This window comes from Hetaerina americana, unplaced genomic scaffold, assembly GCF_022747635.1.
Source record: "Hetaerina americana unplaced genomic scaffold, ioHetAmer1.1.p SCAF_11, whole genome shotgun sequence".
Classification (NCBI taxonomy): Eukaryota; Metazoa; Arthropoda; class Insecta; order Odonata; family Calopterygidae; genus Hetaerina; species Hetaerina americana.
The window spans coordinates 39,167,479-39,194,307 of record NW_027286181.1 but is presented as its reverse complement, the minus strand read 5'-3'; positions in this window follow the sequence as shown (position 1 = coordinate 39,194,307).

The window sequence follows — 26,829 nt, the reverse complement described above, 5'->3', positions numbered from 1 at the left end:
GGAGATATTGAAGTCCTCGAATCCGATACGCTGCACAAAATTATCTGAAAGAAGCATGAAATACCATTTTTCATTTAATAATAGAAGATGATTGCTTGCCCGTGTTTACTTGTGGTTCCGTTGAATCTAAAACAGACTACACTAGCTAACCAGCATTATCACTATTGAAAATGGACGCAGTGCACACATTAAATCAATCACATGATCATTGTTTCTTTTCATTTCCTACGATATTGGTACGTAGACCGTAAATATGAAGATACGAGTATTTTTGCGCAAGGAAATTTGATTTGCCAGTTTTAGCTTCCCTTATGATGCAAACAGTCTTTGATCAGAAATATAACAGTTATGTCTACGAAGATTGTGTTGCAATGTTGGAAATACAATTACTGAGCTTACCTGAAAATGGTGAAACTTATCATCCAGTAAGTAATCCTGATAATAATAGACAAGGCTATGTGACAACATTTCATGACATCTATGTCACAGTTATGTGGTATTTTAAGGTATTTTGATGGACGCATTCATGTCGCGTTGAAAATAACAAATCAGCATGTGTTTATAGCTTAATACAAAAACAGGAAACATTTTTAAGAAATTTACGCTTCAATGTGAACCCAAGTGAAATTAGAATCCGAAGACTTACGAGTATTAACCAGCGGGCTGGTCACCCAAGACATTATTTTTGGGTTTATATAATTTGATTTGATGCCCCAGTTCATCATATACTTCGATTGTATTGTGAATGGGAGAGTTTTAAAAATAGAAGGAAAAGGAGTAGGTTAGGCGCGATGTATAGAATTGTTAAAAAGGACGAAACGTGGAAATATTTATGGCAAGGGATAGAAAAGCCTAACTTTAAGGGAAAAAACGACAATAGTTTCAAAATAAAAATAAGGATGCAAAAAACAAATAAGAAAAAAATACTGTTTTTTAAATAGAACTATTATTGATTGGAACCAGCTGCCTGGAGGTTTAATTGAGCCCTTTCCATCCAATTTTAGAAGTTTTAAGTATAAATGTAAAGCAGCCACTGGGTAATAAACTTCATTGTAGTCATTAAAATATTGTTTGTATGCGATATGGACGGCATTTTGTATGTAATGTGGAAGTTTGTTTGCATGTGATGTGGAAGTGTCATTATATGTCAGAATATTTTGTCTATTATCTGTTTTTCTAGTGCGTGTATGTATGTAATTTTCGTTGTAAGAGTCATCTTTGACCAAACTTGACTGTTGCCACCAGGAAAATCGTCTAATTGCAACGTAATTCTAAAATAAAAATAATATAATAAAATAAAATATGGCGTAGAGCATTTAAGATAGATTTTCCGGTCACAGTTTTAAGTAAAACGGTGCACTTCTCATCTTACAGTACATCATTCTTAGCGCGTCAATAGTTCTAAAGCAGCTCGTTGGAAAGGTGAGCTATTAGTTCGTGATGGAAAAGAGATACATTGTTATTTATCGACCAAATACTCTTTAAGTATTAAATTTTTAGCTAAAAAAATTAATATGAAATGGCTGCCAAAGAAAATGGGAATGGAAAAATATTGTATTGTAAATTGGCGTATTAGGATATTTAGTGTAATGTAAGGCGGAACTTAGACACATAGGGGTCGCCCTGGGTTCGAAAAATCTACATTTGACTGATTGGAAATAATGCTCCAAATAATAATAAGCACTGTTCATGAATGTGGTTAATAATAAAAAATGTTTACAGGCCATATCATCGAAATAATTTGTGTAAGAACATGATAAAAATCCTCATTTTAATTTGGTATTTATATATTTTGCTCTCTTTCCCCTTTGTCGGTAATATGTGATGCTGTGTAAAGTAAGTCACTTCGTACTTGAGGGTGTGAATATAGGAATCATAATTTGGCCGTACAATTTTTATTTAGACAGATTGGATGTAGTTACGACCCTTGAGTATATCAGTTAGAAGAACAATGCTCACATTTTTATTGACAATTCTTTTGATTGTTTCGTAAACGGATATGCCTGCGAATTGATTCGTAACATATTGGGAATTCGATTGATACTTGAAAAGTTGAGGAAAAAAGTCAGGTTTGGACTTTCTCACACGTTTACTGACACCGAAACTGCGGCTTTTCTTTTGAAAAACGAAATGTGGGAAAGAGAAATGGTCAAAGAGAAAGGATTGTTCCCCTTCCTGTTTAGGTAGGTATACATTGAAGACCTAAGAACATTTCTATACTGGTTCTCTGCGTGTTTGGGCAAGAACGGGACTTAACCTTCCTTATATAGGTACGTCAGTCAGTTCCCTAATTTACCGGCGTTGGTAGTGCTAGTTTTTACCGTAATGCCCTTTGTCGTTGAAAGTTAAACTTATTGAATTTACCGCTGTAAGTATTTGTAAACTGTGTGAACGCTAGTGTGGATGCCTTATTGCAGCTGTTATAATTTCATAATGAACTTTGAATTTTATATTGGAGGCATGTTTTGTCATTGGACATATTCTAATTGTAAACATGCGTCACAAATCAACGATTCAACTTTATGATTCCTCCTTTACCGCATTATCTGTTCGGCAGAGATTCCAATCACCCTCAACTCACCTAAAGGTTTCCGTGGAGACGAAATACCAGTGCCTATTGTTAACGAGGAACACATCATCCCTGAGAGAGGCATCCAATCCGCACCCACGGGATTACTATGCGGTGTCCATCTGACTCTAATCAGACCAACCTGGACTCATAAAATTATCGATAGTTATTTATTCCTTTTGCAACTTTAGACATATCTATTCTCGCTTGGCCAATCTTGTTCTCATTTACATCTGAATGGTACTTAAGAAATCAAAGCTTAGGTGTGACGATTTCGAACGAGCGTGCGCTCTCTACAAATGAGCTGTTAGAAGTAGACGTAATACAGGAAAAAAACGCGTTCCTAAAAACTATGCTTCTAACATAATCAACTATCTCCTGGCGATTCTATTTATATCTATTCTGCTTTTCCATCCAAAGCGGCATTTAAACCTGCAATTTATACAACCCGTCATTCATATGTTATATTTAACATCACATCAGCAGTAATAATGGGAAAATTAAAATTAGTTTTTAATATTGTCATTGAAAGGCCCCTACTCAAATACTGACCAAGGTACAATGCTAGCCTTATGCCTATGAGAGAGATGCTCACACTTATACCGCGAATGATTGATAATATCTATTGCAGCTATAGTTGTTTGATATAGGCCACCCATAATAGGAATATAACGTCAATAGCTGCTCGTCGCTACGCTCAATTTAATTAAGACCCTCAAAACACAACCAATTAGTAGCATCATATTCCGAGGCCTAATGAATGCAAAAAAGCAACTTACTTTTACCGCCTCATCCCGTTTCCAACCTTTTGATGAATCTTTATCCATACAAAATATTGCCAAAAATCTTCAGTGGAACTTGCTGATGTCGCTTAATAGAACAATGTTTTATTTTTAACGTGTTCGTCGAACAATGGCTCTGTTAGTAGTTCGTAAAATTGCCGAGGCGGTTGCCTAATATCCTGTTTAATTTTTCCATATTGGTGGTGGATGTACAATGCGTTTAAGTGATACGGTATAATTATTAGAACGTAGACAGCAGTTGCAGCGAAGCGTGACTGCCGTATGCAAGTACACAATACCGGATGCTGGAATTTACTCCCTATTGTGTCGCCGAGAATCTACAGGCTACGCGTCTCGGTAAGGGAAAGTAATCCGGAACGCGGCGTGCTATTTCGAAACAAAAAGTGTTTCTTTGTGGAATTTAACGTGCATGGTATAAGAGGACCAAAAATTCTGAAGGGAGAAATTTCTCCACGGATAAATGTTTTTTAAGAGATTTCATTCACTTTCCAATATCAGGGTCTATTTCTAAATCAAGTCATTTGTCAGATGACTTGAGCGATAGACAGGTATTTGTATGATAACATTCTACGCCTCATGATTGCAGTAACATTGAACAAAATATATTACATATCTGTAAACTTGATTCACTTTCAGTGTTTTAATAAAGTTAAAAAAATTAAAGCTGCCGTTTGAAGTTGTTCATTGAGCAATATTGAATAGGCAAAAATTGGTTATCACAGATATAGATTTTTAGACATTTTTTTTCAATTAATTTGCCGTCTTTAACGTACAGCCTCTCAAAATTTTTCAGTAGAACATTTCACTGATTTTACAGTTGATAATTTAAATAATAATTTTGCGTGATATTACCTTCCAATTCAAATTTGAACACATTCCAAAGAAACTGCGGGAGATGCCACAACGGTGACTTTTAACGGAATCATCTGCTGATATACATTTTTCAATGCAACAATTTCAGAAAGGTCAAGGCGAATGATTTTTACACTCTGAAATTGTTGCACACAAATTTGAATTTTGAGTACACTATTTAGGAAATAGAAGTTGTTTCCGTTGTGAAAGTTCGTAAAAATTTGCTTTTCAGTGAAAATGGTTCGATTTCGTTTTTATCAGGCCTTGATTCTTTCAATGAAAGGGAGGAGAGAGTGAGTGTGATTTCTTTGAGGAAAGTTCAAGGTTTATAGGGAGTACACATAGAGCATTTAGTGCGGTAACGGCAAAGCGAAATTGATTAAATATTCCAAATGATTTGGTTACTGTACAAGGTTGCTCTAAATAATTATGTGTTCAACGAAACAAGTTATGGCGAAAAATATTGTTCGTAGGATACAGTCCCTTATTCCTAAGCACAAATTTAATTTACTTAAAATTTTCTTTTTTTCGGATATGACCGTTAGATTTTAATACTATTGGCGTTTGCAGGTTTTAAGTTTTTCCCTTTTCATGCTGGCATATCTTCCATATTGTGCCTTACCTTGCTCACATATTTCTCAATTTTCCTCCACAATTATTGAATCTTTGGTTGCATCCTGCATGTCTTGCCTAATTGGATAGCTGTTTTGCTCCATACATTTACTTACCTGGTTTTATCAGTGTTACTATAGCTATAGAAAAGGCAAAGGATTTCATGAAGTGGGAATTGGGCATTTTTTGTCAAACTATTGCTTGTGGAAGTATTTTGTAAACTTAAACAAAGAGATCCCATGGAGATGGTTTCACATATAGAGTCTCAGTGGAGATGAAATAATATGATGCTTAAAATTAAAAGCCATGATGTAGTAAATGGTAGCTTCTATATAGTAAATTACGTCATAACCATTTCATTTAGGGTTCTTGGTAGTATTTTGTAAATCCTATAAGAATATAAGGGTTCCTCAGAGATGCAAAATATTTCAAAAGTACTGTATTTTATAGCCGAGTCGCAACTTTATTCCTAGTCAAAAGGAAAAAATATTAAATGCTGGACTAGTTTTGGATATTTCCAGTTACCGGACCAGTTTTCATAAATTTACGAATCTCAACAGTTGTGTGATAGCGTGGTGAGGTTAAAAGCGGCAAATTTACTGTGGTAAGATTGTCCATATCCTAATGGATTAAGGAAGTAATTATTCACAGATGAGGGCAATCCATTTGCTTGCTTTAATCCGCTGTGAAAACCTAGTACAAAATACCAGTCAAGCAGATATTGATAGCACTTGACTTTATGAAAGCAACTCATTCTCTTGCTCGGGATCGTTGAAGATTCGCTGAAGGGGAGTAGTAACAACGATTGTATGAAATACAAGTATGATAGCAATGGCTTATGTTAGCTATGCTAATCATTATTTGGCCGCGTACTTAGCTTGAGGATTTAATACTCACTTTCACATCCTTATGTCGTATCTGTTACTTATTTTTCATCGTATACACCGATAATTGTTTTACCTTCCAGTTGATATTTTCATTTCCAATTCGTGTATCAAACATTCTCTGAGCGTCACGATTTTCCGTGTCATTTCTGGCCTTGAATTTCACGGGTTTCATCTCTCATTTTTTATGTGGATGGAATTGTGTGAGATAGATTTTCATCTCGCTGGTAATAGAGAAGAGTCGCTGTGGTTTCTTAATTGAAGGATTCCTTGTATGGGATATTTTATGCCCGTTTTTCCCTGTCTGTTCATAAAACTCCAGTAACTACCGGCAAATTTTCATAATTTAAAATATATTTGGCATGAAATTGTAGGTTGGTTCATATTCGAAATTCAAACCCATGACTTTTACGTCTACGATCACATAATACCGAGAAAGCCGTCATATAGGCGTGTGGCATGGGTCATTAATGATCCCTTTTTATAATTAAGGAAAAAAATAATGGGAATCTTTAGTTATTCATTAAAACCTTCAGTGAACATGATTTATTTGGTGGTTTTTGAGTCCCAGCAAAGCCCAAGACCACCTACATGAAATTGAGAATGGTTAGTTAAAACGAGGGAACTGATTGTGACGACGGAAGTATAATTACTACTATTCCCCTATATTTTGAGAAAATCAGGTGTCGTTAAAGAATAGACTTTTTTGTCCCTGAAAGTTAGGTTCAGTGGCTATTTACGCCAGAATTTGACTTCAGATTTGATGTTACACAAAATATTGAAAAAGGCAAGAGGTAATTTTCAGCACTATTTTATAATATACAGCATTAACGATTGAAAAAAATGAAAAAGGCATCTGAGGCAGTACATCAAAGTTAATTGTCACAAAAGTTGAAATCCATTGAGACTGTGAGGATACTTTGATTTTTGGGAACGAGATATTCATTTACTTCTTTTGGCCTAAATAATAAATTTTTATCCGACTGCTTGTATGCAAAATCCTGGAAATATACCTTTTCCACTAGAGTAGTTTAAAAATATGAAGTTTATGTAAAATTAGACAGTTTTATATGGATTGAGGACTTTATCATTCTCATAAGTTCGTATTTCTACTAAATTGATGGAATCTCAGTGACTTGTGCATTAGGATGGACATATGCATCGTTTTCTTGTAACCACGATCCATTTTTCTGGTCCATTGACTAATCTGATGTAAGGTTATGAGCGTAGAAACGCGAGAAAATTGTTACCTTGCTATCTGATCGTACGAATTCATTTGAAATGGTGATGGAATAAATCTACCTGGTTTCTTGATACGGGCGAAGGGAGAAATCACTAGTGGCCGGACTCACTGCATCGAGACATATAGTTCAGATCTCACCTTGGGGGAAATATGCATGTGGTATAAGAGAAATTCTTAAATTTATGGATCATATTATGAAAAATGTCTTAAAGAAAACCACCTTTCATTTAAATTAAACTCGTCATGAAACGAAACTGGAAGATGAAAGTTTTGATGACGACCTTTTTTCGTCCATATACATTTATCGTATGGTACACATGAAAATCCTATGGAGGCAGGAAAAGTGGATGAAGGGGGTGTTGACCGGCAGTGGGATGTTGAAGACTGTGATAGAGGGGAGAATGTTGGGCAAAAGAGGAAAGGGAAGGAACAGGATAGGGATGTTGGACGGGATGAAGGGAGGAAGAAAGTACTCAGAGATGAAGAGGGACCTAATATAGAGTAGGACGATGGATTTTGTGTTTTGTTAGGAGTAATAAAATGTTTGTTTGGTAGTTGAGTCCATCCAAAAACCTACCTTAACCGGTAGATTACCTTAAAAAAACACATGAAAGGAAAAACATTGAATCAGTATGAAAGAGTGGGGTAGAGAATGAACGTGTTATACGATTATAAGAGGCGGCAGAAATGATGAAGGATCCATGAAGTTAATAACATAGGTCTAGCATAAATTAGATTGGCTATAGAAATAGTTAAATAATCTATGGCGTTGGGCGATTAGTTCTCAAGAATCAATTTAAACCTCCTTAAGCTGGTAGACCAACCGTGATGGCAATGCTCACCTAGTTGACTAGCAGCAACTAGCTATGCATACCGCATGATAGACAACGCTTCACGGTTGTGTTATAGTTAGTATAGTTTTTAATGTTTTCAGCTTTTAATTTTCTTGTCGCCCTAATATTCATGAAATAGTATTCCTTGTTATAAAAATTGGATTGAGTGTTCCCTGTCGGCTTTCCTTTCTTGTTAGATTAAGAATTCATATTTTATTCCTAGTTTTAAGTTTCACTTTCTCGCAAACCGCACTTCTACCTCAGCCATGTTTCTTTCTTCAATGCCATGCGTTTATTATGTACAATGACCGGTAAAGGTGGGACTTCACTCACCGGGACGGTTTATACTTGCCCGCTTGGGCAGTCAATGAACTTTTGTGAACGAAACCATCGCTGAAAGATGCCCAAAATTCGCAAAATCATAAGGATTATATATATAAGGATTATTATATTTTTATTTAATAGTGCCATTATTGATCGAAATTTTACAATGACATCACATAAAAATACATTTTAAAAACTCGCGCGAATTCAACGGAGTAAAAAGAAGTTTTAATTAACTTAAAATTTTAAAGTATCATCTCTACATTTCATAAATTGATAGGGATATTAACCTTAATTATTTAAACGTGCTGAGACAGTATTTAGCTTTCATATTTCCTGGGTAGCATTCAAAAGTAATTAAAATGGAAAATACCTAGTGACAAAATTATAAATCCAGTCACCTTAACGTAAAGCTATGCTCATTAAGATAAATACACAACAGCTGTACATGGCAAAAATATTACAGAAATATTCTTAATTATTTTATGGTTGAATTATCAGTATTGTTTTGGGCTCCTTTACTTCGCAAAGAGTCAGTCTTCTTACCAGCGGATCCGTTAAAACGTCTTTGCTGTTAACTTTCTCGACTTTGAAGTGAGCCGTTCACTGTAGAAATCATGCCCTGCATCAGTAGTGGCCATTTTAACATTCATTTTATCTCCCGTTACTTTAATTTTACTGGTTTGAATGGGAGCTCGATATGATTTAAGCAAACAGCAAATTAAAGGAAAACTTCTTTAGTCTTAGTAATGCCTGTATGACGCAATAACATATTACGGCTATAGGAGTTTTCCTTTAATTTGTTATTTTTCGAGGCCGTAGAGCTCAAGTTTAAATAGCCAGAGTAAAATTTATGGTTCATTTTAACTGCAAACCTCATTACATGTTGCTATCATAGGTAATCGAAAGTAACACAAAAATTCCTGAACTTTCCAAAATGCTGTACATTCTTTACTTTTAAATATAACCAATACATTTTTACTGGTTTCTAAGTTCTTGACAGTGAGAAGAAAAAATTTTATTTATGTCTTTTGTTAGTTCTTGATTTCATTTATGTAGTGAGTGATAATTAAAAACATATTCAAGGCCAATCTAAGAAATGGTCAATAGGTGATCAGACGTCTAGGCGATGAGTAATGGTCATGTACGAACAAACAAATACGCAAGTAGACAATATGGTAAGGGACAGAATTAGAATACTAGTTTTTGATAATATAGTTCAACTTTGTTTTTCTTGGAAAAAATTCGTGTTATCTTGAACTCGGCACATATTTTTTTCTAAGTAGGTATTTTCTTACCGTTGATGAAGACAGCCAGGCAACCTTTTGAAATATTTGATAACCGGCATAAAGAGGTGAAAAAAACTCATTCATGGCCATGAAATCTGACGAAAAGATCAACGATTAACGAAGACAACCATAAGCTCACACCTTGAAGATTAGTTATAAAATGCACCATTCATAGGAGGAGCAAATTTATTCCGATACTTATTAACTCAAACGGTGCCCCTAGAAAGTTCACGCGAGTCCTTGAAATGACAGAGCAACCCCGTTGAAATGAGACGTTTCGTCATTCTCTTTACATCACGTACATCTGGGTGTGCGCACCACACCCTGGGGATTAAGGTGTTTTTGACCCTGGCCATTCAATATTTCCGCTAACGTTCTTATGTAACTTCTGTCCATTGAGAGAAGCTCCTTGATATTGCTGGTCCTAGGGCCTCCTGTATAGATTTTGGATTCCATTAAGCTCTGTTTATTAGTTCTGATCGTGGGGATGCTGCATATGAATCCACCTCTGTATTAACTTTTGTAGAAATAATGATAAGAGTTTTTTTCGGACCAGTCGGATCATGAATGACCCTTACCCTGGCAAGATCCCAGCAATCTCATCCCCGGCGATGCATCTACGCCACGTAATCCTGAAAAACGCTATTCTTGGGAAGCTTCAGTTAACGCATCTCGACACCTTTGAACTAGGCGTTATATTCATGAATGGAGTTAAGCGCCTCAATGATTGATTCGCTATTTGTGAATATATGAATTTACTTGCCGGTTAGAGCCAACTATGTAATTATTAATTCAAAACAACACAAAATGAGTAGTATTTCAGACTGGAAACTTGTAGAGTATTTTCAAAATGGAAAATTGAAATCCCTGGGAGGGGGGCGGGCTGGATTCATAAACACTGGCTCCTTATTTTTCATCCCGTAGACATCCGTAAACAATACAGAGGATCCCTTGTGTAGACCATCCCTTCACCCTCCATTCCATGGCTCTCTTGAGTGTGTTTTGACAAAGAATGTGTTCTGGGCGCGTTTTGAATAGGGGACCTATGGTATTGAACCTCGACCCGAAGCCATATTTTCTCAAAGATAGGATTGGACTTGCTGAGCTCGCTACATGTTAAGAAGTGGGCAGGAATGTATCTTTGCCTTGTGTATTTTAGGCAATAAGCTGTTGCTCCGGGTTTTCCTTATTTAATGGTGAGCGGTACACAAGAGTCTGAGTTTGTCATTGATTGTCTTTGAGTTTGCTTTTGCTCCTGATTACCGGACCCTCCCTCACTTCACTATTGAGTAGTAGTTAAGACTAGGTCTTACTAGTGCGGTATATAGCCAGTATATTTCTTTGAGTTCTCATTTACTACTTCAATCCCATATATTTCTATACACTTTATTCCTTTGTATATTCTTATTATGAGCAATTATTAAGAATTATCATTACCCAAATAGAATTATAGAACCATCAATCATTGTTATTTAAGGTCTCAGGCGTTACTCCGTGGAACTTACTAATAATTTTCGAGATAAAAATAAACTTTTTGTACAATTAAAATTACATTTTAATTGATAGTTTGCTGTAGAAATTCATTATTAAAATTGTGCAATATTAGCGGTGAAGAGAGAATGAAAACGTGGAAATGCTAAAAACGGGTAGGCAATCGCTATTATTGCTCTACCATTATACTTATTCTCCGGACTCAATGTTACGTATTAGTTTAAAAGGGATGCTATAGCTTTTTCTTGCAAAAAGCGGAGTTCATCTTGTGGTTGGAGTAGGTTGTATTTTTAAATTAATTTGCAGAAGCCAAGGATCAGTGGAAAACATTTAATCAATTGATAATTTTCGTCCATCAAAATGTCTCTACCGCCATGCAATGAATACTTCAGTGTTAATTATGCCAAATTAACTCTCAGTTGGCATGGGAAAACGCGTGACATTACTTGTATAAGAACTGGTTCATTACTATCATTGCATGTACTACTTATTGTTAGCTGTCTTGTCTTACACAAAATTGATTGCCGATTCCGGGTCATAATTGGCGTGAAAAACAAAGCCATAGCTAAAAATACGGAAAGGAACATATGTTGTGATCAATGGGCGTCGTGACTCGTGTCTGAAGGCACTTGGTTGTGTTTTTCTAGTTGGTTTTGAAGTTGATTGCTGAATGGCTACAAAACACGTCTCACGACTAACTTTTTAATAGATCAATCGAACCATCAAATTATACACCACTAGATTGTGGCGCAAATCACCTCATCTGTGATTCGCTTCATCTAATAACTAGTACTTTTGGCACTGGTTCAAGGAGTATTTAACATTTTTAAAAACATTTGTTGGCCCAATGCTCTTTTCACCTTCAAATTTGGATTTTTCTAAACTGCAATAGATAACAGTCCAAAATAAGCACGCTTTTCCTTACCTGAAACTGAGGGTGTACGTTTCATGAAAATTACTTAAGATGCGTGGATTTAGGGTTTATTTTTGCGTCACATAGAAGTTTGAATTATTGCATTATAATTGGCTTTCATAACCGAAGAGAAAACTTCCTTCAGTCTTTAACCGTTGTGCACACTCATAAATTAACCGTAATTTTTAGGGAAGACCATTTTTCAGGTAATATTTTATGCCACACCCACAATTTGGGATATTAAAGCTACAGTTAAGTTAATAGATGCTCATTTTTGCTTTTCAGCGTACCTACAGTACGTTGTGAGGAAATTTTTTATTTTACGTCCAACCCGTGACGTACACATAACAATAGTTTGTCTGACTCTGACTACCTCTGCGGGCGTCTGTCTCAGTATTGCGTATGAATTTAGAGTAATAATGCATATTATTGTGGTTAGTAGTAACTTAAAAACTAGTGCATTCCTTATAATGTATATTTTTCATATTATTAATTTCAATACCTACACTGGTTTAAATTTTTGTTAGAATGCTGTCGTAACTTTGTCAAAGGAAAGACGAATAGTACTGTTTTTAAGTTCTTGGCCAAGAGTTCCAGCAATCAGCTCCAACTTTCGTCAATCTTCGGATGTGCAGGTGATTCGAATATACTCTTTCAATCAGTTTTCCTCAGAATGAGTATGCAAATAAGCAGTGCTGCATCATCATTTCACCATACACGCCATACCGCATACATACTAATGGAAAGAGGAAAGCCATTCCTACATTGTATGTATGAATCATATTCGCCGATGACGAACGCCACTAAGATACTACATGGGTCAATATTTACCATAATTTGCATCCAAAAAGGCTCTGTCAAATATTGCCTTGAGTTTGAGTTTTTATGAAAATATGGATCAATTTTAGTTTCATTTAGTTTTAATTTTGTTTCTTTAGATTTCACCTGTTCATGAGTTCAATGGGAGCTCTTTGTGTCCCCTGAGGCATATCTTTGTCGTACGTTTTTCACACACATGTTCCCGCTAACTAATCAAACAGATGCGCACGATTGGCGCAAAGTCATAGCAATGACACGCACTTGTTTTCATTGTTGAATGTTTGAACACGATGACCCTGCATGGTCTCATCACAAACCATCAAAATTTGTTCTCTCGCGAGGAGTCATGGCAGCGAATTTCTCCTTCTTTTCGGGTCAGAAGTGATTTTGGAGCCGCTCATTAAAAGTATGCATTTATGATGTTAAGTCTACCGTATTTTTCGGTTCTGTTCGTGAAGGTATTGATGTAACTTTTCATAATTTATGCACTATGTACATTTATAATGAGTAGGTAATCTCAAGAATCATGCCAACTTCTAAATCATTTACTTCCATACGCTTGTCTCATCCCGTAGTGTTCCATTAGAAATATTGAATTTATATCTAAATAAAAACGTCTTGAATCTGTTTTAATGTCTGTCGATTATATATATGGCAGTTTTCAGGTTGGGATTATGAAACAAAAAGGACAACGACTAGCAACTTTTGCATTAAAATTTCCTTTTTTATTTTTTCATCACACACACGTTTCATTGTATTTACATTAGTTAATATTATACATACAAATCATTATAGCATATCTTTACTTTTTTTCCTTTTTATATAATCATTTTTCGTAGGCTTGCCACTTTGCTTCTCTGCAAATTGAAGACGTAGAGGGCGTTACTGTCAGTTGAATCTCGATTTACCATTAATTCACACTGTAGTATTTTAAAATTATATTTACATAAATTATTTATGTGCAAATTACGTTTCATGTAAATTATTGTAAGTTTTGTTGTGCTCACTTGAACTGTTTAGTTCCGGGTTTCTCCAAGCAGAGAATACTTTACGAAGTTTTGTTTGAGCAAGATAATTTACTGAGAGCATGAAGGAATTTTAATGTACTCCTGAAGCTAGAGGCGACACTTTTTAGCGTAGGCGTCCCGTATCATTCGTGGCCTTGGCAATCCTTGGCGTAGTGCAAATCAAAGCGCACATGCTTTCAGAGGATGATGACCCACCATTACCGTATCCGAGGAGGTGCTTGGCTTTTTGGCAAAAAATGTTATCTGGAATAATTTTACAGATTTTCAGCGTAGGGACACTTCTGTTATTATTTAAATTACATGTTTAACAAATAACAGTTGAAACTTCGTTGTCTTACAACAGATTGATTCTCCATCCATGTCCTGGGCTTTTTGAACTGTCGTTGGAGTGGTTGTCGTTTTGAAACTCATTTAATTCTTATTGTAAGAGCTCCCGCGCGTATAACCTAATTCGTGGATTCAGGTGTACCCTTTAATGCTGCGTGTCTTGTGCACTTAACATAACCACTGGAAACCAGCATGCACCGGATGTGTTCGGTCAGAGACCCTCCTTATCATTTCACCAAATCTTTGCTTTGGGACATCTTCTTATGAGATTTCTTGCCACAAAATGTGTCAAAAGAATTATTGTTAACGTTAGATTTTTTTAACTTGAATCTTAGGAAGGCACGGCGCGGGGACAAATGTATCTTTTAAGGGGACTTTTACGGATTACGTTTTTCGGTTTTTGACGATTTTAGCCTCATTTGTTACTCTTGTCACAATTTTCCTTGGTAAAAATAATGCTGCGCTCTCCTCCACGTTCTTTACACAGTGAACAGAATCAACTTTAATGGGAAAATTCGTTTGAAATCCTGGCTCGCTATTGAGTTCTTTCGATGCTTTCGTGTTGCAGCTAGTCGCCTCGAGCTTTTAATGTAATTTTTTGGAGAAGAATTTGGTTTCGATCTCTTCGTGAATTGCGGGCAGACCCATCTCCTTGACGCAGGCGTTCTCATCCCTGCGTCGTCATCCCCGAGTGGCAAGTGAAGGGGGACTACCTCGCCCGTGGGACAATGGATGTACGGCCGCCGTCATCGGGAGTGGAGGCAAAGAATTCCGGAGAAGATCACAAGGCACTCGCATGTACGCACAATACCCCTCCCGCGCCAACCGGTCACGACTCTCTCAGCCATAGGGATGCCAACCTAATTACATCTGCAGAGGACGCAATAAATCCCCACCAATGTCCCCGTAGTCAAGGTTAAAGCTCAGTGTTGATCTGCTCCCCCGGTGTCATGAACGGCGAAACTTCGTTCCGCATCGTCCACCTCTGCCCTCTTTAGGGGTGCTCCCTCCTACCACTTCCTTCCGTTTCATGAGTTGACGTACTATCGCTGTATCTGTAAGGTTCTGCGTGTACGCTTAGTATTTATTGCCACTTATTATACAAGGTTCTAAACATTTATCGGTACCTCATTCTACTTTCCATGATCACTAGGCTACGTGAAACTTTTTGGTCTTCAAGGGCATCTTGTATTTAGATAGGCCGTTCGATTTGACGTCATAGATTACAAAGTTTGCGTTTGTGGTTTTCTTCATGCTATCGGCTTACCGGCACGGATAGCATCAAGTCGCGAATCCGTATTGTCTTATCTTCATCATTTATAAACTAATTTCGAGACGAGCACATATTGTTCCGTATATTATGTAAGGGTATGTATGACGTTTAGGAGGAACTTAATACGACCTCTTTGCCAAGTTTGTACCTACTTCTCTTTTCTAAAACATGACATTGCTATACACTGCATTCCTTTGTTTCCAACGTTCTTCCGGCAAGTACACCACTGACCTTTGCTTTGTCTTCAGCCTTTGACATTATTCCCTTAATCGCTTCGCTTTCCCACAACCCTTTAGTTTCCCTTCTCCCGGATCGCAATTTATGATCCACTTGTGAACAGGCCTTGGATCTTTCTGTTAGGTACGATTTTAATTCAGCTTTGCTAGTCGTATTTTCCACGAATTATTATTTTTCGTGTTATATAATGCCACAATAAAGTGTGATCTGAACATATATAACTTATACGCAGAAATTAACATTTTTTCCCGTAATAAGATTAAAAAATCTTGCAATGACTAAATTTTGCTATGAAATAGATAAAAACACAATATTGGGATGGAATTATCTACAAATCGAATATTGATAATATTACCTGATTTAATTTATCATTAGCACGCTGTATAAACGTATTTAGAAAAGGGTCAATTTGATTCCAAAAGTTACAATCACCCTTATGAATACATACATTGCAAATTTCAGTGACTTAACTACTTAACTCTTTCACACGTATTGAAAATATTTATTTTCAACTCACTTGATATTTTCCAATGTTGGTGCAATGTAAAGTTTGTTATTACATTTATTTTGCACTTAGATAAATTAAGTATTTCCTTCTTGTAGAAAGTATTTAATAGAACCTTGTTTAATTGAAGAAGAATTGGAATTCATTGGAGAACAATCAAATAATGAAAATCACTGCTAAAAATTAATAAAAAACATTCATACTGATGACTTAATTAGAGAGAAATGAGCTTTTTTTCAGTTAAATGATTTCAAAGTGATGAACTTTTCAAAAAATGAATGATTCTAATATTGGTGATATGTCCTTTCTACGATGAAATAGTTGGCATGCGTGAAAGGTGATTAGTCTTTCTAAATAGAACTTATGGAATGACTTAACATTGTTTGAGCTCAATAATGATATATATATGACATCCACTTTCTTTATCCGCTTCTTTCCCTCATTGCCTTAACCATTGTTAAACCGAACCACAGTTTTGCTAATTAGATAGAAAACGAGTTAAATTTTAAGATGATTACTTTAAATTTATTGTATTGTTTGCTTCCCGCGTGAATATATTTACTAAACACTTTCGACAAACATCTTCCGAAAGAGTTAAAAGTAGACGGTTGGGGTTAAAAATAGCCACGTAATTTGTCAATGATTGATAGCCTCTCATTTTAGACTATATTTCTTTAGACTTATACGTGCTATGAGGTTTTCTTTTTACTAAGGACTGAGAATAATCCATAATTACACCTCTATTAGACCTCTACTAGAGCTCCACTGCATGATGGTTTAATCATTCACAATTTTGTACCAAGACTTCTCGACAAAGACAAAAGTTTTCCAAAAAAATGACATTCCTTATCCCCCGCGAAAAATTTATCCATCCAACATTCCATCATTAATTCCGACTTGATATCTCTTCTCGATCACGTTCGATATCCCTGAGGCTAGTCTTGTTTTTGTAATGATGAGGAGCGATGGACCCAACCGTTCAGCCATGTTTTGTCACGAGTGTCTTTGTCAATTAGCTTTGGTCCACCGCGACAGTGACCATCATCCTCTCAGAGCATTCGCCCTCTCGGGACCCCTGATCCTCGCCAGCTTGTTCACCAGGGGGTCACCGTGCATCTCAAAGGACTTGTAGAGCTGCTGTGTGCTTAGCAGGTGGATGGCCGGGGTCGCATGCCTCACCACTGCCTTGAACCCTCCCCCTGAGCCGTCCGTCTCGTAGTCGACGAAACGTATCCGACCGTCGGCCTCGAGGAAGGTGTAGCCTCCCCTGACGAAGTCCCCGACTCTTCGCTCCCATCGATCCGTGGACACCCCCGACGCGGCGACATCGTCGATGGTGTAGCGGTAGTCGTATTCAACGCGGGGCACGGGGTCGAGCGGTGCGAAGTACGGCACTCGGGAGGTTGGGGGCACCTCCAGGAGACAGCGGCGAAAGGCAAGGTGAGGGAGAGGGATGAAAAAGAGAGAAAATAAATTATCGGTTACCGGTATAATTTTCGAATCGTCGGATCACTTTTCTTTATTTCTATGCCGACAGAGACCTTGCTATTGCACGAAAGGATCCACCTTTTTTTAATTTTTTTCTCCCGCCAACGATCTCAAATTGCTGAGTTGTGTCGCGAAGTGCCATGGCCTTGAAGGATTTAAGATTTTCGCGGCTGGCGTAAACCTGAGATCAAAAGTTTTACTTTTTTTTTCAAAAGTTCCCGCTGGTGTACGAAGCTATTTGAGCAGAGCTGACCATCTTTGACTGAACTGGCTTCCACTCTTTACTTTGAGATCACGGTTGAGAAATTCGAATTTATCTTTGGTGATAGGTATTCATTTCAGTTGTACGTAAAAATGGAAATGTGAATCCTCAATTAAAATATGTATTTAAAGGGATGAAGTGGAAGCATAAAATATTTAATTCTAATTTCCCTTATTTAACACCGGAAAAAAATGGAATGGAATCGATAAATTATATATCGATCATACAGGATGTTAAAGAGCATATTGTTTAACGAGCAATTGTATGCATACTGCATATAATGTATATTGTTATACGAGCCATGCTATACATAGAATATGTATAGAAATGGCTGGGTATGGCCATTCTAACTTAGGAAATAATGTTTGTAATGACTTGTTCGTTGTAGTCACATAGGATGGAATATATTTTTCGGCATGAATTTATTTCGAGAGGAAATGTGATTTCATACATGGGTAGGTGTTTAATATTCGTCAATCCATGGGCTAACCATTGGTCTAACATTTCTAAAAAGACCGATATTGCTGGAATTAAAATGTAATTAAGTTAACAGTTTCAGGCTTAACTTTGTGAAATACCTTCATGATGAGGGTAAAAAATAGCAGAAACTATACACTTCCACGCACTTTTAATGTCCTACGACCACGGTTTCGATGATGCACAGTATCGAAACCATAGTCATAGGACATTAAAAGTATGTGGAAGTGTAAAGTACCTGTTATTATTTACCCTCATTAAAATGAATTTTTTTCCTTTTTCGAAATTTTTCGCATGGTGTCAAAAAGAGAGAGTGCATTATGAAATTAATTAGGTATACTGTTCACTTTTTCCAAATATTCCCATTTCAAATTTTGGATAGTTACCAAATCATATTTTAACGTGTAATATAATTAGTTTTTTTACTTTATCCGTTTCTAAAGGCATACTAAAAATCGTAGCATGTTTTTAGTACAGCTTTTCATGCTCTTTCTAAAGTGTAGAGATTATATCAATTTATTAAGGATCTTTAAAAATGTTTAATGACGAACACATGGAATTGTTGCTCAACAGAATACCTAATATTCAAAGTTACAGGGATTAAGTAATATCTCCCGATTTTAGGATTGAAACTTTTGATGATTTTACCGAATTTTTATAATACCAAAAGGAAACGAAGCTGTTTCTTTAAATACACCTCAACAAAATTAATTGCTTGCTGCAAACTATTAATATTAGCATTGGTCAAAACAACTTTTAAAAGGTTTGCATTTGCCAAATTGGCAACCTTACAGGGATAAAAATTGATAAACTCATCTACCTCAGGGAAAAGTACTGTAGTTAGTCCCGGCACCTCACTTCCAATAGATGGAACCGGCACGCTGCACACTCCGATGAGCATTGCCGCTGAAACTATCAACACCTGTGGAAGGAAAAGTAAAAACCTTTTTTAACTATCAACTTTTACCTTTTTATGTAAATTATGATGGGAAATTTCAGTGTTAATTTTTAAATTTGGTGATCATTACATATTTTCATATTTCTATCAAAAAGGTATTAATAATAAAATGGTAATTGACGTCACCATCTTATGTCATAGGCAAAAAGGAAAATTCTTCCCGCTTCAGTTTATAAGAAAAATGAGCTCAAAAGCTAACTTTCTTTTAAAAAACTATTTTTTTTACCATTGAATATCTCTAATTCATTAATACTAAATTAATTTGAATTGGAAACAGGTTAAATGTACAATTGCGTACTCTACGTCCACCATTGCTTTCCCTTTAAACTAGACCTAAGCGGCTTACTCTGATATCAAAAAACCATTATTATACTCATTGAATTATTTTTGTAGGCATTTTTAAACGAAATTCTCCCTTATTAATAGCCTCTTTGCTGTTTTTCATATTGCAGTTTTATTTTACTTGGAAGTCTATTTAGTTTTTAATATTAATGCAATGACAAAATTAATACCAAACATAACTTATAGACGTTTTCTCAAATGAACAATTTTGTAACCGTATTGGTTTATTGAAACTACGATTAATGTATAATGAATAATAATACATAATCCACCAATTCAATCATTAAATCAAATGCGTAAAAGCAGTAACATCAATCTGAGTGACAAGGTGTGGATCGAACAGCCTAATTGCACGTAGAGTCTGAATCTTTCACCAGAGCGTTGGTCAAAATTAAACCGATATATTCTTATATCGCTATTCTTTGTAGAACATATCGACTTTTTCTTGTGCTCGTAACTGTTGACTCGTGTGTGCGAATCGTTGCGTGCCATCAAAAACTTCTCCGGGAGTGAATAACGTCAAAGTAAAACTTTGTAATTCCTCATATCAAATATATATATGTGACACAGGGAAACCATATGTGACACAGGGAAAGGGACTGACCCTCCTACCCTGATATCTGCATTTCACACGCCGTCGGGCTTACGATAGTACTGAGTGAACTCTCCTACCATCACCTACCAAACCAACCTTCGGGTTGATTAATGTTTTTATGGCTTTATTTGATATGAGATTTTACTTTGATCTTATTCATTATGGAACGATTCCCCTAGGTTACGCCAGAAACGATTAATTCTCTGGGAGATAAGGGCAATATCTCTGGCGTATACTTGCACAAGAAATCTTTGTGCAGACCTGATGTATGTATAAAAATCATAGCAGTAGTATTCTGGACATAAAAAAACCAAAAATCTCACTTTTGATGGTCCAGTCAACATCGTTGTCCGTTTAGGTAATTTATTTTCATCTTTTCTTTCAATATTCACGACTATTGTTTTAATTTCGACGCTAAAAGCAAATCAAGGAAGTTTCAATGTGTTTCGTTTTGTTTGTAGTTGTGAGGCAATCCAGGGTAACATTAAAGCGTTCGATTTCTGAAAATATCAACCGAACTGAAAAGTATTCGAGAAATGCTCGATGTGGTAAGACAGGAGACATTTCGATGAACTGCGGAGAATGCCATGACATCATTTTGTGTAGTCTACAGCTAACGGCAAGATCCACAGGATGAGGAAATTAGGAAAATGGGGAAGTGAAACATAAACTGCCATTTAATTCTGTCTTGAGAACTATCGACTGATGTATTCTTACTACTGAGAAATTGGAATTTCCAACCGATATTTAACATATTGCAATGCGAGTTAGAAACCTTTTATGGTGCAACAAAAAGTGAACACTCGTTTCCATTGGTGGCGACTTTTATTATCGCTGCACTGGTTTCTTCTTTTTTGCTCTCCGGACGTCTATGGTGGTCCGTGCGTCGCTTGGATCCCGATAAACCTTTGGCTTGCCATCAAATTCCCCAGAGATCGAACCCACGGAACTGACGCAACACCCACGCCCACATTAGGCCAGCAAGCTTAGGCATAGAAAGAGAATATGACGTCGATGGGAACACTTGAGTTCCAGTCATATTTGATTGAGCGATTAAAAGAGCATTACGAAAATGAAAATAAAATAAGGCGTTGGGATACATGACATTCTCGCGGAACTACTTACAGTTTAGCAAATCGAGGAAGGAATAGTTTTTATGTGACAATTTTTTAGCACCGATGATTGAGGAATTCGGCCGTAAAATTAAGCCACTGAAAAGCTAGTTCCCATCCAAAGAAAGGGAAAGGCAGCAAGTTTGAGGGTTATAGAACAATTAGCTTGATTTCGAACGCAGCTGAAGTGGTACTCATGCTCATCAGTATAAGGCTGGAGAAGAGGGAAAATTATTGCTTAGAGTGTGAGCAGTTTCGGTCCATTAAGGGATAGGCATAAGTGGCGCCATAGCAGTAATGAGGTTACTAATAGAGAGGAACACACTTGTAGAATACAATCAGGATATGTTTTTTGTTTCGTACCTTTCTAGAAGACATTCGATTGAGGAAATTATATAGAATTAATGAACAAACTGTTGAAAATGGGAGTAGATAGGATACTTATTCGTAACATGAAAATACTTCTGACGGCTCCGGTACGAGTGGCGGATGGATAATCGGGATGGGGAGTTCTAGAAAGAGGAATAAGGCAGGGGCATCCAGTATCACCCGTGCTTTACAACGTATCGGTGGAGGAAATAGTTGAAGAGACATGGCAAGGACTGGAAATAGGAATGAAAGCCGTCGGGGAACCCATGAAAACAGTAGATTTGCAGATGATCAAGCTTTCGTTAGCCAGTTAGCCTAGTGGTCACATGCGTTGCTCAGCGTGTGTTAGCAATATCAGTGTGATTGTAAAAGGATGAGACTGAATGCAAACAAAACACATGTTTCCTAGTTTTTGAGAAAGAGAGAGCCGAAGATAAGCGTTAAAATAACTAGAGTAAGTGGAGCAGTTTACCTATCTTGGTGGTACTTTGAACCAAGATGGTCAATGTAGTCGAGACCTAAGAAGAACAGTTGTATTAAGCAAAGATACTTTTCGTACAAGGAAGGTATTAATGATTGGGACGTTGAGTGAGAATGTTAAGGAAAAACTAGTTAACACTTTTGATTTGGAGCGTGATTTTCAAACGTGGTCGCTTAACCAAGATAATATGCATAGATTGGAGGATTTTGAATTTTAGGGGTAGAGAACAATGGAAAATATGTAATGGACTGGAAGGAAAACAAACGAAAAAGTGCTAGGCATGGTGGGAAAGTATAGATAGATAGTCGTTTTTATTTTGGGGCGAGATTGAGTCTGTGGAGTCTCTTCTACCACCTAACGCCCAGAAAGAAAAGGGGTTTTGTTGGAGAAATCCAAAGGAAGCAGGAAAGATGGGGAAAGAGCGTTTTCATTTTCGATGGGTTTTGAAGACTGTGATGAAAGGGAGAACTTTAGGAAGGGGACGACGGGGTCGGAAAAAGTAAGGCATGGTGGAATGAAGAGAATAAAGGGTAGAAGGAAGTATACAGAATTGAAGGGCTTATTGTTGTGTTAGATGTAAGCTTTTGTTTTGTTATATGAGGTAAAGCAACTTATTATTGTTCATCCAAAACCTTAAACGACAGAAGGAACGTTGAGTTAGGGTTTATACTTTAGAATATGTTCTGTGAGTGGCTTAGGGTTTATTGTAAGCAATTTTTAAACGACCATTTAAAGACCTTTCAGGGTTTCTTCACAATCATTGGCTAAACAAAAATGGTACATCATATTATTAATCAAATTAAACTTTAATAATAACCAAAGAGTAGATTATTTAAAACGATTTACTAAGAAAGAAATTTTTTTCGAGGCTAATGTTCATTGTAATTTATTATGTAGTTTTAGCATTTTTTGAAAATTTATTTTAAAAGTATCTACATTCTTATTTGGAATCAGAGTATTATTTTGATAGGAATATCAGTATTTGGTACATGAAACCTTCGGGAAAGTTTAATTATGCCATTCCTTGTCTGTAATGAAGGCAGTTAAAACAAAATTTTAACCACCACTAGACGAACGTCAAGAGAAATGTTTCCTTGCCGTATTTTTCTAATCACTATTAATCATGCCATTCTAAATACTCTCTTGCTCGAAGTGTTGGCTTCCAACCAACGAGCATATGTTTTATCTCCAATTAGGGTGTTACGTTATGTACAATTATAAACACCCCCCAAGTCTCTGGAATTATTGAAATAAATCCAACGGTCGACATTAAAGACTCACTATGAGGATTTAAAAGATTTTTTAATGCAGAAACGTTGGCGGTGAAAAACACTTTCTCCCATTTTATCGCCTTCTTGGATTGGCAAGACTTCTATGAATCCCTTTCCTCTACTCTTCTGACTTATTTTTTGCAGTTCCGTGTGAGAGCGTCATTGTGACGAAACCTTGGCAGTCGCACCGATCTTTCTATCGAGAGTTTTCAGTCGTTTTATGCGTATTTAATTACTTCCGCTTTGTCTCGAAGTGTTACCAGCCGCCAAGATTATCCCACGGGGTCATTATGCTCTGAAAGAGGGAATTAGGAGGAAATTAAAAAGGTTCACGTCCACGTTTCTTGTCAATCAAAGCAAATATCCAGCATGTTTCTTTTAATGGAATTATCAGTGCGTGCCATCTCCATTCGCAAATATTAAAGATCTTTTTCGCAAATGATTTTGATGCCGAGAAAGTTTTTTTAATTCTTTGAATTACGAATACTTTTTAATTTTGCACTTAAATTTCTACGCATGAATAAGAGATTTTTGATATTGAAAATATGTTCTCAATGTATGCACTTAATTCATCATCTGCATCAGACCATCATCATCATCATCATCATAGCATCAGACCTATTCTCAAAGTTATAATTTTTTACAACTTGTGTACAACTTTTTGTAACGCTTATGGTTTCTGTAACACATAGTATAGTTTCTGAAACTGGCTGAATTATTACGAAGGGAAATCATTCGCTGGCATACTCAATGAACGTGAGTTCACTGAAGGCACTCAGTTAAGGGCATAAGCGTGATGTTATCTCACTGCAAACCTTTTTGCTCTTTTCTCCTGATTCTATGAAACCATGACCGTTGAAGCAATAAAACATTTTTGGCACATATGTTGCCGAACCCTTGAGTAAGGACTCCTAATCATCAATCAGTTAAATGAAAAAAAAACCAATTCCATGGATATTAAAGAGTCGATTATTAAATTAATAGAACGAAAAAATTGTTTTTGGAACATAAAAATGTGAATGAAAATGCTGGATTTCCAGCGAAAAAAATGGTCGGTGAGATACGGTTGAGATCATTCGCTCATTTAATAATTCACCATCTGATTTTGTGGGCGCATGCTCATTGCAGAGATACCTAAGTAAAAAGCTATTCTGTTCAACAGAATATTTTTCCTTATACGAGGGTAAGCTGAAAAGTAATGCACACATGCTTGTAGGGCGCGAACAAAAGCAAATAGCAAGGTAGGGTAAGCACATTAATGTAAAATTCCTGAGTTTCAAAAACATAAATTTATTTTTCAACATAGTCACCGTTAACGATAACACATTTCTCCGAACGTGTAACAAGTTTTTTCATTCCTTCACTGAAAAACTCTTCCGACTCCTCTTGAACCCAGGACTTGACAGCTTCCTTCACCTCATCGTCCGAGGTGTAGTGATTACCCTTGAGGTGTCTCTTGAGTTTAGCAAAAAAATGAAAATCGCAACGCGCAAGATCGGGGAAATAAGGAGGGTATGGAATCGGTTCAAATTTCAGGTTTCGCAGAGCCTCTCCAGTTGCGCGCGAGGTGTGTAGACGAGTGTTGTCATATTGCTAGTTTATTGGCGCCAGGATGCCTTTAACACGAAAGACTTCTTACTTGGATATTCAAATATGGTTTGCGATACGCTTTCGAATGATTCGCCGGTCATTTTGAATCAAATCTCTCCTAAGGAGCTCGAGGTATTTTTCGGTGGCTCTGAATGCAGTAATGATGTGACGTGTAATAAAAGTGATGTCGGTAAATTAAATATAAGAGAAAATATCTCATTTGAGAAGAAAACAAAACAAAATAAAGTTCAAGTTTTTGTGGATTACGTATTGGGTAGACAGCTTTATGACAATCAGTTACGCCTTTCTCTTATTAGGCATTTGTGATACTGATTATCCATAGTTGTTTATTTAGAGCGTTTTTTGCTTAAAGAATCCTTGAGGTTGACCTACTACCAAAATTTTTATCTAGCTCTTCGGATGTTTATTTGAGTCGCTGACTGAGAAATCCAGCTTATTTTCTTCATCATCAAAAAGACTACATGGCTCTGACCGATTCTTACTTAACGCATTTGCTCTGTAATAACTAAATGTGACTCAAAATACTTATTATCCAGATGGTGTTCCGACGTAGATAGTAACAACATCTGATCAAGAATATAATTCAGAGGCAACGTAATTCAATATGTCATTTCTCTCATTGAGTCAAAACTTGGAAAATCTTAAGGATGACAGTGGATCTACCAAGCAAATTCCAACAATCTCATTCAACAATCAATCAGCAAACACAACAATCTCAAATCATATCCATATATCTCCGTTCTTACGTGTCCGATGGGGTAAGTCATTTGAAAATACTGTTTCTAAGTTCTTTAGAAAGCTGCCAGAGGCAGTGAAGCTAAAGTTGTTCTCTTTGAATTCAGGCTCAGGCTATGTATCCCACGCCCTATAGGACGCGATTCTTTTGAAATTCGTTTGCCAGAGCATAGGTGTGTCGCTCAATGTCCAAATTTCTAACCGCGCGTGTCCGCCCGTTCACGCTAGGATCGATTTTCAAGTGATTATCACGGAAAATCCCAAGGATGGAGAGCGTTAAGTAATGCGAAGGATATCTGAGAAGCAGTGGGAGTGGTCGATGGAAGGCACGCCCAGCTCGAACGTTTTTCCCTCACGTTCTTCCCCAAAATCTGACGCCCTCGAAAATCGCCCGACAGTGACCAAAGTTACCTCATTTTATTGTTTAACCGCACTGTTTTTCGTAGGTGAGGGTATGCGCGAGGGTCTCTTGGTCGCGCTTCACCGATTCCGATGCTCGTTAGCGATGTGGATGTCGGTCTCCGCCCACAAAATGAGGCGACGCCGGACCTTGCGGTCATCGGTTCAGCCCGGGAGTTAAGGGATTGATATCGGATCCGTTATCGATGCGTAATTAAGGAGGGCGTTTGCTTCGAAAACTAGATTTATCCTGATACCCTTGCATGAGGCAGAAGTCACGGTTTATAGGTGATCGGGCACAGCAATATAAAATTTTTGTACATTCGTCCTAGTTTCTAAAGAACATTGATTTGAGTGACTGCGATATGTATCAAATACATCGAAATGAGATTGGATGTGGATTTCTCAATCAGCTTTGAGCTGCATACTTTATTGACTTACACGATTTGAATCCTATGAAAATTAGCTATTACTTGTCGTATAGGTTTGAAGCTTAAACTGTATTTTTCGGTGGAAAATCAGATTTATTTCATTATTGCCTGACCTTCTACAAAACATCGTGGAATTACGTCCTTTTAATTTATAAATTGAAACGATGACCGAAGTCCATAAGGTCCTGTTATTTTGTCTTTTTTTGAAAGCACATGTCACTGGTTACATTGAAAGAATGTTTGCTCAAATACGTAAATGAGCATCTTATTTTGAAGGGCAAATTAAACAGATGAAA